This window comes from Neolamprologus multifasciatus, chromosome 13, assembly GCF_963576455.1.
Source record: "Neolamprologus multifasciatus chromosome 13, fNeoMul1.2, whole genome shotgun sequence".
NCBI classification, from domain to species: Eukaryota; Metazoa; Chordata; class Actinopteri; order Cichliformes; family Cichlidae; genus Neolamprologus; species Neolamprologus multifasciatus.
This window is the reverse complement of record NC_140451.1, coordinates 20,550,137-20,565,742: the sequence shown is the minus strand read 5'-3', so window position 1 is coordinate 20,565,742 and position 15,606 is coordinate 20,550,137.

Genomic DNA, 15,606 nt, shown 5'->3' with positions numbered 1-15,606 from the left:
ATCACTGAGAAGAGGCAGCATGCCATTTATGTGAATGTTCTTTCATCATGAAATTCTTATGTACAGATACCAAAGTCCAACAATCAATGTGGTTATAATGAAGCAATTTCACTGTAGAAGCTGGATATACAATACAAAGAATGTAGCCTCATGGGCAGTGTAGTCCGTGCTGCAGGGAGAATGGACTGCCATACTCGTTACGTGTCTGTGAGCACGAGGAGGGAGAAAAAGGAAAGTGGAAAAGTACGAGTTGTCATCGAGCAGAAACGGGAGCTGGAAGCATGTAAATATAATAATAACCACTGCAGCCAAGAAGAGTGCCTGACAAGCCCAGCTGTAAGTAAGCTATTAAGACTCGACTGTACACCGTGTTCGTGTTTTCCTCCGAAACAATAAGTTCCGTTGGAGCAGCCTTTCAACGCCTCTCTCTGTCTCTGGCTAGCAAAGTTGACCCAGACAAGAAAGTAATTTTTTGGCTACGAGCCCGACACGGAACCCAACGTATTAGCCAGAGGTCCCTTTACTACGGTTTAGAGCCGCGGACCTTCAGTAACAGTAATAAATCACATTCATGTAGTTGTAAACAGCATGATTAAGTAATCCAAAGTATTCAGAATACGTTACTCTCATTGAGTAACGTAACAGAATACGTTACAAAATACATTTTGGGGCATGTATTCTGTAATCTGTAGTGGAATACATTTTAAAAGTAACCTTTCCAACACTGTATATAACACGTACATCATATGTAATCATATGGTAAATGTTTCATTTACTAACTCATTTAAGGGATTTTAATGCCTCCCTCTCCACTAAGAAACAAAGTGTGACAATGTGAAAAGCTCAGGGAAAAGAACAAAAATCTATACAACTTTCATAAAATGTGAAATGGGAGCAATAAATCAACAAAAAGACAAACCCATAAGAAAACACAATTTCCTCAAATCCATTCCTATCTAATATGGATGTACTTGAAAACTCTCTTTGGGCATTATGTCAGCAATGAACCCGAGGGCAGGGAAAGTTTTAACCTGGCATGCTGTAATGTGAGAGGGAAGACAGGCTTTTTAACACTTCTACTGTATGTATCAGCATGATTAAAGAGTCAAACTTTGTGTTTTAATGCAAGTAATTCCACATCTTTTCAAATCACACCTTTGTTTGTCTGGTATCAAATGGTGACTGATTTTCACTTTTTTTTTCTGTGTGACTGAAAAGTTAGACACATTTAATCGTTGGACAACAAAGCCATGAAGATATATCACAGAGCATGCATCTAAGGGTACTAGAGTATTAAAGTTAAACTACATGAATGACCACACAGAGTTTGAGTTTTGCCCGGCTGAGACAAAGCACTGTACAGTAATGCGTTTCAAAGCACTCCTGAATAGGGATGGGTATCGTTTAGGTTTTATCCGATACCGGTGCCAAACCGGTACTTTTGAAATGGTGCCGGTGCTTAAACGGTGCTCAAACAGGTGCTTAGTTTGCATATTGTGCTGTGAAGTACAGCTAGACTTTTGACCGCTTTGCCTTGGGCATTTTTAATCTGTGGCTCTGCTCTAAAAGAACGTACGTACCTGGGCCCGCCTACTATCCCCGGAAACGTAAAATGATTGGCTAGAATCTAAAGTGTATCATTCCATACCAGTTGGTGGCGGTAATGCACCTTTCAGTTGTTTGCCAACCGCCAATACAAATGTAAGGAAGAAGAAAGTGTATCACACCTCAGGGAAAAAAAGCACCGAAATAAAGCACCGAAATGTGCGCTGCTTTTCGGTCTGGTTACTACCGTTTATGTCAGAACCGGTGCCATCATGGCAACGGATACCGGTACCCATCCCTACTCCTGAACCTGTAGTCTTTCCAGAGACTGTTTTCCAACTGCCATCAAACTAACCTGGAGGAACTAGACCACTTTCATTATTTAGTGTCAAATGGGAAATGAAAAGTCTAACTCTGTTTGCCTCATGAATAGTATTTTTAAGTTCATCTCCATCCACATTTATGAGGTGTTAGGCACATCAAGCAGCTTATGACTCATCCCTGAGTTTGGCCAAACAGACTTTTTAAGTGCCTCTTTTTGACCAGTGTGAAAGAAAGTTTACCTCATCATTTACTAGTGACTCCCCAAGAAGACTCTTTTATATGAGTCTGCTCTCAAATAACATGGGTTTTTAGATTGGATCTGTACCCTGCTGTTAAATCGTGGATAAGCCTCTGCCCAGGTGGAGTACTTCAAAGCTCCTCAGAATAAAAGCCCATCTTCCATCAACCGTTTAACAGACTCTGTGTGCAAGATTGGATCTGTTCCTTATTAACAGCATTTAAAATGAGCATGTGCTTTCTTTGTACTAACTTCAAAGACTCTGATGTCTGACTCACCACGTTTTGTACTGTAAATTATATGTGTTGTTCTTTGTGGAACGATATCTTCAAGGAACAAGACAACTCAAATTCGAAAAATTGACACATACTTGATGAAATAGAAATTGGACACTCGTTGTTGCAGTTCAGCGTCAAAAATGTCAAACTGTCCAACAAGTCATAAAAGCCTCAACAGAAAATTCCTACGAAAGACTTTCAGCAGGGCCAGAGTGGTTGTACTTCAAAGTCAGCACTATCGCCTTACTGACTATACATGTAAGCAATGTATGCATGTTGATTCTAGGAGTATTTAACTTATTTATCATGTCAGGTAAGCAAGACTAGAGTGACACTAGAGCACTATAAGTGCACTCTACTTTCATGAAGAAATAACAACAGAACAGAAATACTGAATAATTGCTCACAGAAGACTCACCCCCGCGTATGCATACTACAGATGACTGAATTTCCCTAAAGTCGGGATCCATTAACTGCTAATGAAAAGAGCATGACAGCTTCATTTAAACTCCCTCACATTCACTGCATGGTTGACACTAAGTATAATACTCACCATGCCATTCATTCATCTCAATTTTTTTCTGTAAATACTGTAAACAAACAGATGAATGAATGAAATGTTGAAATCAATTTTTGTTCACTATTCCTTTCTAAGCTGTAATTTCACCCAAATAAAAAAAATAGCCATCAAAGCTCTTTGTTAACTCTAAAATGTCTGTATAAAATCCTGAAATGAGCTTCCTAGCTTCAAAAATCATTTATTAGTGTATCCTAAACAATATTTGGTGCATCTTACTAAAAATCGAAGTTAGAGAATCATTACTGTGTGCTAGGGAGTGTGAGATGATTTTAACACCCTTTATTTGGATAATTTTCAGTGAAGGGGAACAGTGCATGGGTGTGCAGTGTCTCATAGTGGCATTTCTGCTTTTTGCCTGTGCTCTTGTTTGGAGCTTAGTGTGAGAAAGGAAACCAAGGAATTGAGGTATTTTTGAAAAATGTTCATAATGTAGGTGAAGTGAACCCATAAGTGGCAAGCCACTTGCCACAAAGCCAAAAGTAATAAATAGAGATTTTACTGAATTTCTAAAAACATTTTATTATCAAAATATTTCAAATGTCATTTCAAATTTCAAATGGCCCATCATATCACCATCAACAGAGACTCATGTTATTTATAACGGTCAGTGATAGCAAGATGACCAATGCTAAAGAAGCGAAAGCTAACTTTGGATTATCTGTTGTTTGAAAATGCATCAACTATTTAGCTAATAATGCATCGTGAACCAGGTGTAAGTGTTCTGTAAGAGAGCTGATTTTTGACGGGTTAACAGGTGACCCACCTGTGGAAGTTGTGCATGAGTGTTCTCTAACACATATTTGGACTTTATCTTTAAGTGTTAAGCTATAGGGAGGGCTCACAAGTATTAAAAAAAAACAAGTGGTAAACAAACAGGTTTTGTTTGGATTGCAAAGTCATTTATCACATATTTTTGTACACTTATTGTTTACTTTTTAAAAATTAAAAATGAAATTATTTTAAAATCATTTAATTCAGTTTTTATCACAGCATCCCAACTCTATTTGAAATGAGGTTAAAGATGAGATGCTGAGAGAAATGAATGTTATACTAACCACAAGTGGACAGATTTAAGGTGCCCACCATATAACAGTTTATAGGTGAACCATCATTTAGACTCAGGAAAAATGTTTGAAAAATAGAATAGATAAATAAAAATTACATGAAAAATTAACACTGTCAGTGGCTGTATAATTTATAAATTTTTTTGTAGTTATTCATGAGCGTCTAAAACCACCTTCCAACTTGAAAAAATTAAGTTAAAAATATTCATTTAACTATTTATTTGCTTAATTATTGATCCTGGGGTCCTCTGCAGTTATCTCAGTAGTGTATTGTGTATCTTAATAAAAAGGCAGCATGGTGGTGCTGTGTGTCTGTGTTTATGCGACTTGGCTTTTGATTTTGGGTTATTTCATATTCGGGGGTTTGGATTTTGATCTAAACCCCCGAATAGTTGTTTGGACTGTTATTTATTTTTTTTGAATTATAAAGTACTTTGTTCAGTTTTTGACAGCCTCTGAGTTTTGTTACTCACCTTTCTAGTTTTTGGTTCTTGTTTGATTTCATGTCCATTCCCTTCTTCGTGTCCAGTCTGTCTTTGTCTCATCGAGTCTCCTTGGTAGTCAGTCTTTTCTCCATGTTTTTTGTTATTCCTCTCTGTCTCATTTGTCAGTCATGTGTCTTAGTCTGTGTCTCTGTGTTTGTTACTTGCTGTTTCATTTTAATAGTCTCTCATTCTGTGTGAATTGTTTTCAGTTTTACTTCCTCTGTCTCTTTGGTCTGTAATTACTTCCAGGTGTGTTCCCACCTGTTGCACTTCCTGTTTTTATCCTGTATGTCTATTTAAGTCCTTGGTTTTCCTCTATTTATTTTTGTGTTGTCCTATTTTGCCTTGCGTTCACCTATTTTCTGTGACTTCCATGTTTCCCTTGTAGCTTTCAAGTTTCCTAGTTTCCACCTCTTGTGAGTTTTTAGTATTTTTTAGTTTTCAAGCTAAAGAAATAAAACTGCCTTTAGTTCATTATCATTATCTCAGAGTCCTACCTTGCCTGTCAAACAGCACATCATCACACTTTAGTTCCCATATGGAAAAGATGTATATAAATCTTATAAAGTTTCTATCTGTCTTGTGTGAAACTTGTATGAAAAGCATACAAGAGTAAAAACAGATATAAGATCCCCTGAAAAATTATATAATGAAACTTGTATGTTTTGGATACTTACTAAAAGAATATATGAAAGTAATGAGAAAGTGGCCACTTTCATGAGTAAATCATGTAAGCCTTATATGATTTACTCATGAAAGTGGCCACTTTCATGAGTTAAGTCATATAAGTTTTTACTATTTCTTTTCCATATGGGTTAGCACCGTTGAGTCATGGCAAGCAGGTCTTGGGTTTGAATTAATAACCTGACTGGGACCTTTTTGTGTGGAGTTTGCATGCTCTCTCCATGGCTTCTCTCTGGGTACTCTGGCTTCCTCCCACAGTCCAGAGACTGGTGACCTGTCCAGAGTGTACCCTGCCTCTTACGCTAAATGGCAAAAAAAAAGTATTTTTAATTTTTTTAATCTGTCACTAGAGTTGAATTTATTGGGATATGCAGTGCTGTACAGAAATAAATCTATTGGCTCTTTCGGTAAGACACCTCTGTAAAAAAGGAGCGAGGTCTGTAACTATATTTTCCTTCTACCCCCGGGGTGAAGAAGAGGCTATTTCCAAAGCCTGAAAAGCAAAACACTTAATTTTCCATTACTCTGGGGTCTTGTCTGTGATTCCAGAGAGGCTCATTTAATTTGTACTGCATCTGTCCTGGTCACAGTAAATGACTGATGCTGATTCTTAGTACAAAGAAACCAGGTTTGCCATGACACAAAGCTGATGTCATAAAGTTAGACTTCTCTATCTATGAAAACTATGTCCACACTTCATAAGTAATTCATCTAATATATAAGCAGATTGTTTCCATGGTTAACAACAAGACATCACTCTAGCACAGTGATTCCAATTGATTTAAGACTGACAACGAATTTGGACCTACTAGTAGCCTATTTTAACTGTTGAGATTGTTATTGATGGGATGAATTAATCAGTATCTCAGTAATGAGAATTTGTACGTGTTTTGTTTTGTGTAGTCACTCCTCCTCATAGTCTCTCATGCTCCGGAGTGACTAATTCTTGACCTTGACAGGCTGTCATCATTATTGCAGTCCTGTGGGATGGAAGAGCCACAATAACAACTAATGACACAGCAGGATGGATGAGTTCCTGCCTGAGATTGTGCCTGGTGGGGCTGAAGTCAACAGTGATATATTGATCTGCAAGATGTAATCCTGTCATGTAATGAAATTCTTATTAGAGTTATATTGTGTTAACTTTAGGCCCATTACTCCATTGTACAGTTGCTTCAGACCAGTTCACTTTGTGCACAAATGTATGTTTAATTTAAATTGCTAAAATTCACGGTTTATTCATCAATCCACACCTAGTTAGCTACAGTAAATGATTCACAAAACCTTCAAAGAAATCATAACTAAAAGTCAAAAGCTGTAATTTCTCATTGAAGGATTCAGATCCTTAATTCAGTAATTTGCAGAAGTTCTACTGGCAATAACAACAGTTTCAAGTCGTCTTAGGTGGGTTTCTTTGAGCTTTACATACTTTTGGTAGAGTGTCCCATTCTTCCAGGCACACCCTGTCAAGCCTGTTGAAATTTGATGGTAAGCTTCTGTGAATAGCCATCTTCAAGAATTAGTCACTCTGAAGAGAACTATCAGTAATGTGTCCTGAAGCCATTGAGTATTATCTTGACTGTAAACTCATTGCTGTGCTGAAAGATAAACTCCTGACATGATCTCAAACTGTGTCCCTCATGAAACAGGTACATGGATGTTTTTGACCTCGTTCTTTCTTCACTATTCTTTTTTTTCTTGCAGTTGAGAAGCAACACCCACATGATGGCCACAGCTATGCTTCACTGTACGGATGGCATTAGCCAGGGAATGAGCTATATAACCGCCTGTACAATTTAAATGGAAGTTACCAAAGTTCATGTAAAAGTGAAACACACACAAACACACAACCAACGAACAGCAACTGTTCTTAAAAATAAATATTTCTCATTTCACACAGCCCTCTTAAGAGACCATGCTCTTTAGAGACACCCCCAAGCCTGTATTTTAAAAAGGGGTGGACAAATAGACAGATCCTCATTTAAGCTCTTAAAGGAACGCTGCTGATGAAATTGTTCTCAAGTGAGCACAAAATCAGAATCATTATTCATGACTAGCCAAAGATTTGCTGTCCCAGGATGTCTGCCTGCAAAGCTGTGGGTCATTTGAGGATAAGGAAGCAGACAAACATTGCATTAATCTGCTATCCAACAGACGTGAGGTTAACAGGCAAGGTTTGGTCATTTGTCAATTGAACATGCAGCTCCTGTCAAGACCTTCTTACCTGTTGATCTAAAGATGAAACCTTTATGTTTCCATATGAAATGAAGAAATGTAGTGAATTAATAGAAAAAAATCTACATGCACAGGATTACCTATAAAAAAAAAAACAGAGGCAATATACTGCCTGAAAGATCAAAACAAACGGATGCATTTGTTAAGGTTTTGCGAATCGCATTTTTCTCAATGTAATACAAAATGTATTTATATACAGGATTTGATTTAAAGATAATTGTTTTGAAAGGTTTTTGTTTTGCCAAACATTTGGATTACCAGTGATGCAAGCCAAGATGACTGCACTTGATACGTTCGATTAAAAAGGAAGCTAAAGGCTTTTTTGACACAGCTCTCAAGTAGGTTGTCAATTTTTGATGTTAGACGGCGTGATTAGCATCACGTTTGTATAAATGTAATGATGTTTTTCTGGTTTCATTTTCCTTGAAAAGGACAGCATTTTAGGTATAAATTGATGGGGACATGAATTGTGATCTTAAAAAAAAAGTAAGTGAAAGTGGAATTTTTCATAAAACAACATGAAGTAGTAGCCAGTACACAGAAAAATGTAATTAACTCCCAGAAAATATTATGCAAACTCATTGCTTTAGAAAAACTACAGTAGTACAGCTTAACTAAGATGATAAAGTTAGTACAGTGTATTCATTGTGAATATGAACTATAGGGAGATTTAGCAAAGACATGAAGAATGGAAAAAAAAAAAAAAAAAAGAAGTTCTTGCCAAATGTATAGCTTCCTGGACAGTAATAATGTTAGGTGTGCTTCTAATCGTGATCAAACTACACAGGCATTTAAGGAAAGCTTTTACTACACCTGCCTGCACTCTGTGAGGTCTAGAGGTCAACATGTTCAGTGAAACTCAAGCGTTTCACATTTAGGAGGAGGAAAAGTGAATGCTGGAAAGAGCTTTTTAACAAAGTTAGCTGTGTCTTTCTTAAAATCCCCTGCCAGATTTTCTTGTGATGGCAGGTAAAGCTGAGAGCCAGGTGAGAAGCAGAGAGAACTGACACATTTAAACAAATATTTTGCAGGATGCCTTTGCTACTTTAGAAATATCTATACCTTTTCAAATGCATTAAGTTCTTTGTAACATATAAGTTTGTCAAATTACTAACAAAATAACAATAGATAGAAAATTAGTTGCCATGAATACGCAAAGAAAGAAAGACAGAAATGAAACACAAAAAAAATAAATGAATGTTAAATCAAAACCCTCACAAAGGACAGTGAAATGTTGAACGCACAATATTTAAAGGCACTTACATTTCACAGCAGTTTCTCTAACTCCACCTTGAGTCATTCGGGAAATTACACAATTACCATATTAGCGTACTAAACAAGGGCATGGCTTCTAGCCTGCACTGCTAATACAGGTCATTAACCCCAACTGCAACTACTTTACACAGCAGTTTTACATCACCCTCCATTTTGTTCTGGTTTCAAAATAAACAACCTAAAACAACCCTGAAATATAAAACAGACAAAGGTGGCTTACCAAAGTCTTGAGGGAGTAACTGCCATCTTTCACAATCATACCACCTTGTGACCAAAATCTGTAATAATCTGACAGCACACCTGGAATACAGCTAACAACGCTGAATTCAGCCGGTGTGTAAACATGCTCATTTTTATTTCATTAATGACGGTTGCTGGACACACACAGTTGCCAGCTCAACATAAAAACAACATTAACTCAAAATCCAGACTTTTAAGCCAGCGAGGCGTGATTGCAGATGCCACGCTGGTGCGTCCATTGCACCTGCCGCAGCATCGCGAACCACGTTGCGCCACACAGTGTTATCCAAAGGAGATCAACAAATAACACTTTTATATGCATCATAAACATCCTGATGGAATATTACAACTGTACTGACAGACAGGTTTCAGTCTAACAGAAAACGAGAAGCTGACTGAGAGATGCAAAAGGAGAAGAAAGAAAACAAAATATTGTAACTTTTCAAAAGCAATGTTGATTGAACTGATGAAACTTTGTTATATGTTATAATGCAAGAAAGCTAGTTGAGAGGATGGCAGCTTGCAGGAGTAGAAAGTGCTCAGTTATGGTATCAACCACTGGGCTTTATAAAGAAACTACCATCTCTTGTTATATAAGCAAAATTTTGGTTTAGTAAATGTATGAATAAATGTATGCCATTCAAGATTACTAAAGCAAAAAAAAAAGAAAAAAGAAAAAAATGACTGCTGTAAATTTCCTGACTCACTCAACCATGATATTTATCACATTTAAAGTTATTGCTGTAAGTAGGACAAACGTAGGCTACCTAGGAGTATATTACCAGTGCTGTCAATAATAATAACTCAATCCAATTCATGATATATAGCACCAGTTCACAACAATTCACAAGAACAAATTGCCTCTAGGTGCTTTATATTGTAAAGTAAAGAACCAACAATATTAGAAAGAAACCCCAACAATCACACAACCCCCTATGATGAGCAAGGACCTGGTGACAGTGGGAAGGAGAAACTTCCTTTTAGCAGGAACAAACCAGGAAGCTACCACAATAAGCTGAGGGTAAGGAGACAGAGAAGAGAGCAGAGGGTGGCGGGATAAAAGACAAACTATGGGAGCCAGATTTCGATGATAACTAATGATTCAATACAGTGGTGATGTATAAACAAACAGAGTTTAATAAGAAATACTGAATGCATTATGGGAAGTCCCCCAGCTGCCTAAGCCTATTGCAGCGTAACTGAGGGATGGTTCAGGGTCACATGATTAAAGGGTTACGCCTACAGAAGATGTCTGTCTTCTGAATCCAAACTGGGAGCTATAAGGCTCTGACTCCCATTCTACTTTAAAAGAACTCTAAAAGTCACAAGTGAGTCCAAGAGTGAAGTGATCTGTTAGGCTAATAAGGTAAATGCATTTATTCATTTCATAACATTCTTTTTAAAAGGATGAATGTTATTTTATTAAAACACTGGGGGCTCTATCAGAGGACAACACCATTTCATGGTCTGAAAAATTCTGAGGACCCTGCTGTTATAATAGATGGAAAGAAGAAAAAAGAAAAAACAATAAAAAGACAACTCTGCAGTTCATTCCAGATGAATCCCAGGGATAAAAACCAAGCAACACCTGAATGCTACATGATGTCTGAACAACAGCTGTGTTCATGCGCGTCCTGTAAAGGTGAAAATGCTTGTATAATGAAAAAATAAAGGTGGAGATTTATTTCATTGTATTTCTGTTATCAGAACCATAGTTTTCCATCCAACCGCAATGATGCTTGCTGAGCCCAACAAGTACGTCATCAGTAACTTCAAATCTTTACATGAAAAAAAGAGAGAGAGAAAGGCATCTCAATATTCTGGTGCAGAGGAGATGCAACATCCACAACCTTTCATCAAAAAAGGTCAGCACTAGCACACCCCTACATTTTAAACAAACCAATTTTTATTGGTGTGAATTTGTGACATAAGTGGTTAGTTTTCAATTAAAAGGATTTTGCAAAACCAGTGGGTGTTTCTTCTTTTTTTTAAATTCCAAACATTCTCATATTCTCTTTTCTGTACAAATTTGTATTAGTTTTATATCAATAGTGCCTCATAGTGGGAGTCATGTAGAAAATTGCCACATCAGGTGACAAAAGATATCAGAATAATGTAACTACTATATTATTACTTTTTTGGAATAGAAAACACATACAAAGCTTTGGAAAGATGGAAAAGCAATTCCATGGGCAAATGCCGTGTAAACACTGCACCACATTGGAAGCCAATCAATGAGAAGCTGAGCTGTCAGTCGGAGGATGAAATAATTTCTTTGAAAATGTTTATTTGTAAAGCCTAATAGCAGGTTCTCCAGGAAAGTGAGGTACTGAGGGGGGAAAAAAATAACACATTTTCACTAAGTGAGACTTTGCCCACAGGGAAGCGAGCACAGAGACTGATGGAGACAATAAGCAAGGACCCTGATAATGGCAAAGTAAACATTTCCAAGCATCAACCAAGAGCCAGTAAGAAATTCAGCGCAAGTGAGCAATCTTCACATGATGTAAATAGGAAACTAATGGCCAAATGATGAAAATGAGCATGACTAAGCTCAGTGTAGACTAAGTGTGACACATGCTGTGGAGTGTGGTTAATAAAAAAGGTCAGCATGTGTGATTCAAATTAAATGTGTTCCAGAGATAGAACCTCTTCTTACCTCCGCTCCTGCTTTACAGGCTAATGATTTCGATACTGTTAAAATGTCTCCGTGCATTAGTATAGCTGGATGGCATTGTTGTGCCCACTGCCATGGGTTCATTTAAATTTGTTATGAGTAGCCATCTTACTAGCATGCATTTGGTAGAGAAAAGGTAATGATTTCCTCATTAGACGATTTCCAAGAAAACAAGCAAACAAGCAATTCCCTGCTGAACTGTTTATCAGGTGAGAAACCGTATTTGGGTACCTTCAGTGGACACCCAAGCTGGTCTCCCTCCCTGTCTCTGTGAGATTATCCACACTGATTTCTCCCAGCCAATCATCGAAAAGTCACCTATAAGTGACATCATTATCCAATTAAACTCTAAGATGTAAAATGTGAATTTCCAAGTATTTCAGTGAGTGTCCTGTAAATGGTTAAAGACATGGTGTTGAATTCATTTTCCTTAGATATTTTCACTTAAATGATTTACACTGGGAAATAGGGCAATTAAAGGAAGTGAGTGGGTACTGAAAGACCGAATGGAAAATGGGGTTGTTTAGGAAAATGTGTCCGCATTAATTTCAGTTTGGACAGGGGAAGGAAGCCAGAGTACTCAGGAAGAACTCACTCAGGGAGCCTATTCAGGCAAGCTCCACTTAGCATGGCCCCAGAAAGTAGCGGATTCCCTCTAAGGACCTTCTTGCTGTAAGGCAAGAGTGCTAATCACACTTTACTTATTTTTGGCCCAGTTGATCTAAAGTTGCTAATACTTCTTAGCTTAGCTTGTTTTGGTTCATGCAGTTTGTTTTGTAGACTACTACACTTAGAGCATTTACTTATCTCTTATAACTGTGCAATTGACACTGCTGTCTCTTCCAAAAAGGAGCTTAAATGAAAGTGAATGATATTTAATAGATTTAAAATGCACTAGCTTAATCTACAATGGACACTAAAGGTCCCCTAAAGGTCAACACTATGAAGATAGCTTGCTATTTAGAAGAGCAAATTCTTTAATGCTTAACTGTCCTTGTAATGTTTAGCTGAAATTGCCCATATAGAGTGGCTCTTGTGACCACAGTGATTTTGACACAGACATTATCAACATTTAAAAAGCCTTTTAATAAGCGGCCATTTTTCCAGGTGCATTGCTGATGGTGACAACGGATACAAGGTTAGGTGGCCAACCGACCTTTGTCAATATTAACTTCGGAATCAGGTTTATATTGACAAATCCTTGTAGGTGCAAGAGGCACTGTGCCCAGTATGTAATAAAGTAGGACAAATGCCAGAAAACATTAAATATGTCCTATAGTTATAATAGGTCCAGGCAGGTTAGGTTGTATGTAAAACACCCGTAGGCCTGAAAGGTGAAACTAATGTCGATATTGTTATGTTTACATACACTGCTAAGATGGTGAAGGGTTGCTTTACAAGAGGGACTGAATATGAACATATACTCAGTTACCAGTAGGGGGCTCTGTGACTAATAGTGATAGAAGGATAGAAGAAGAGAAGTGTATGGTGATACGTTTTGGATGGCTAACTACTGCTGAATACTCGTTCCATTCTAAACCAAGCCGTCTCCGTTCTTCTGTCGAAACACCACAAATTGGCGACGAGGATGAGTGCATCAGTTCCGAGTCCACCATCTTTTCTTCCACATGTGGGTGAGCCGCCGATTCCATTTACTACATGGCGGAAAATATTAGACAATTACATGCTAGTAATCAATGCCACGGGAGACGCATGGCTGGATGCTAGGAAACGCGCTGTTTTGCTACACTGCTTGGGCCCAGAGGGACAGCGGTTATTCTACACGTTACCGGAGCAAGGTGATACATATGCTGACGCCATGAGCGCACTGGAGAAGCACTTTGTGCCAAAAGTGAATGTCGTGGCGTGCCGTCATACATTCAGACAGCGTATTCAACGAGCGGATGAGACTGTTTCTCAGTATGTGGTGGCTCTGAGAGCGTTAGCTTCATCTTGTAACTTTGGACAAATGGAAAGTGAAATGATAAGAGATCAATTAATCTCCAACGCTCATCTCAGCGCTGTGAAAGACAAACTGTTACTGGAGGACGATCTCACACTGGATAAGGCTCTAACTATTGCAGGTCAGGTGGAAGCAGCAGTCAAAAACGCTACTCTACTCTCCACACCCGGCTCGTTTCCGACCGCGCCTGTTCAGACAGTCGACGCGCCAAATTTCCACTCTCACCAGAAGAGAGGACCTCGCCCTGCTAAAGGCTGCACTCCAGACCAACGCAAACGGGGAGGTTCAAAGCAGCAGCAGCGGAAGTGCTTCAGGTGTGGTTCTCACAAGCACTTAGCTAATGATAGAAACTGCCCGGCTGCTTCTTCAAAATGCAACAACTGCGGGAAAAAGGGACATTTTGCCAAGGTATGTAAGTCATCAGTCAGTGAAGTGAGAGAAGTAGTGGTTCCAGAATTGGCAGTACTGTGCGTGCAAGATGCTAAAATGATGGCAGCTATTCAAGATAAGCTTACCTGCACTGTCGACATTGAAACTGTACAAAGTGATTCTAAGACGGTAGAGCTGATAGTAGACACTGGAGCTTCTGTGTCTATTCTGCCAGAAACTATCTACAGACAGTATTTTGCAGACTGTTCACTGGTGCGACCTAAAGTCAAACTAGTTACTTATGCTAAAGATGAGTTACCTGTGATGGGTTGTCTGCCTGCATCAGTTGCACTGCATGCACAGAATGAAAAAGTTCCTGCTTCCTTCTACATTGTCAAAGCTGGTTCCCCGCTATTAGGCCTCGACCTCATTAGAGCACTGAACGTCTGCATCGTCGGAGGCAAAGTGGACCGCATTCAGGAAGAAACTGCAGATGAGCCGGATTCTACTAACCGGAAGTCTGCTGTATACAATGTTGATCCTGTTCCACCAGCTCAACTTGGATGTGTTAAAGGGTTCATCCATAAAGTACAGGTAAACAACAATGTGCAGCCTGTACATCAAAAGCTGAGACGCCTGCCATTAAGTGTACGTACAGAGGTATCAGCGGAACTCTCTCGCTTACTCAAAGCTGGCATAATTGAAAGGATCGATGCAGCTGAGTGGGTGAGTCCTCTGGTCGTGGCCCGGAAGCGCAAAAGGGAGTTGAGACTGTGTGTTGACCTTCGTGAACCCAATAAGAGCATCATTGCTGACTGCCATCCTCTTCCTCATATGGAGGATCTGTTTTCTGAGTTGGCGGGTGCCACTCACTACAGCCAGATTGACCTGAGCTCAGCATACCACCAATTACCTTTGCATCCGGAGAGCCGCAAGCTGACTGCTTTCATCACTCATGAGGGACTGTTCCAGTTCACACGTGTTCCATTTGGCCTAGCATCAGCACCTTCGGCTTTCCAGAAAATGATGCAAACGGTCCTGAAAGATCTGCCTGGTGTTCGCAACTACTTGGACGACATCATCGTCTACGGAACATCAAAGGAGGTGCATGATACATGCCTGCAAGCTGTCCTCCAACGTCTCAGAGACGTCGGCCTGCAGATTAATGCTGGGAAAAGTTCCTTCTGCCAGTCACACATTACATTTCTGGGCCATGTAATCTCAAAGGAAGGCCTGCGTCCAAGCCAACATCACCTTACTGCTATTGCTGAGGCTCCTGCTCCAAAGGATATGGCTGCATTGCGCTCGTTCCTGGGTTTGTCATCCTGGTTCAGTAAATTTATTCCAGATTATGCTACACTGGTGGAGCCACTGCGACAGTTGCTGAAAACAGACATGAAAGTTGAACTCCAGTGGAACGAGGCAGCACATGAGAGCTTTAGTAACCTGAAAAAACTCCTTCTGGAAAGTCCTGCACTTGCCGTCTATAACCCTGACTTACCTGCTTTTATCACCACAGACGCATCAGACTACGGGCTAGGCGCTGTGTTGACACAGTTACATCCAGATCAAGTGGAGCGGGTTGTGGCGTTCGCCTCCCGAACACTGTCTCCTGCTGAAAGAAAGTACTCCACCACAGAAAAGGAGGC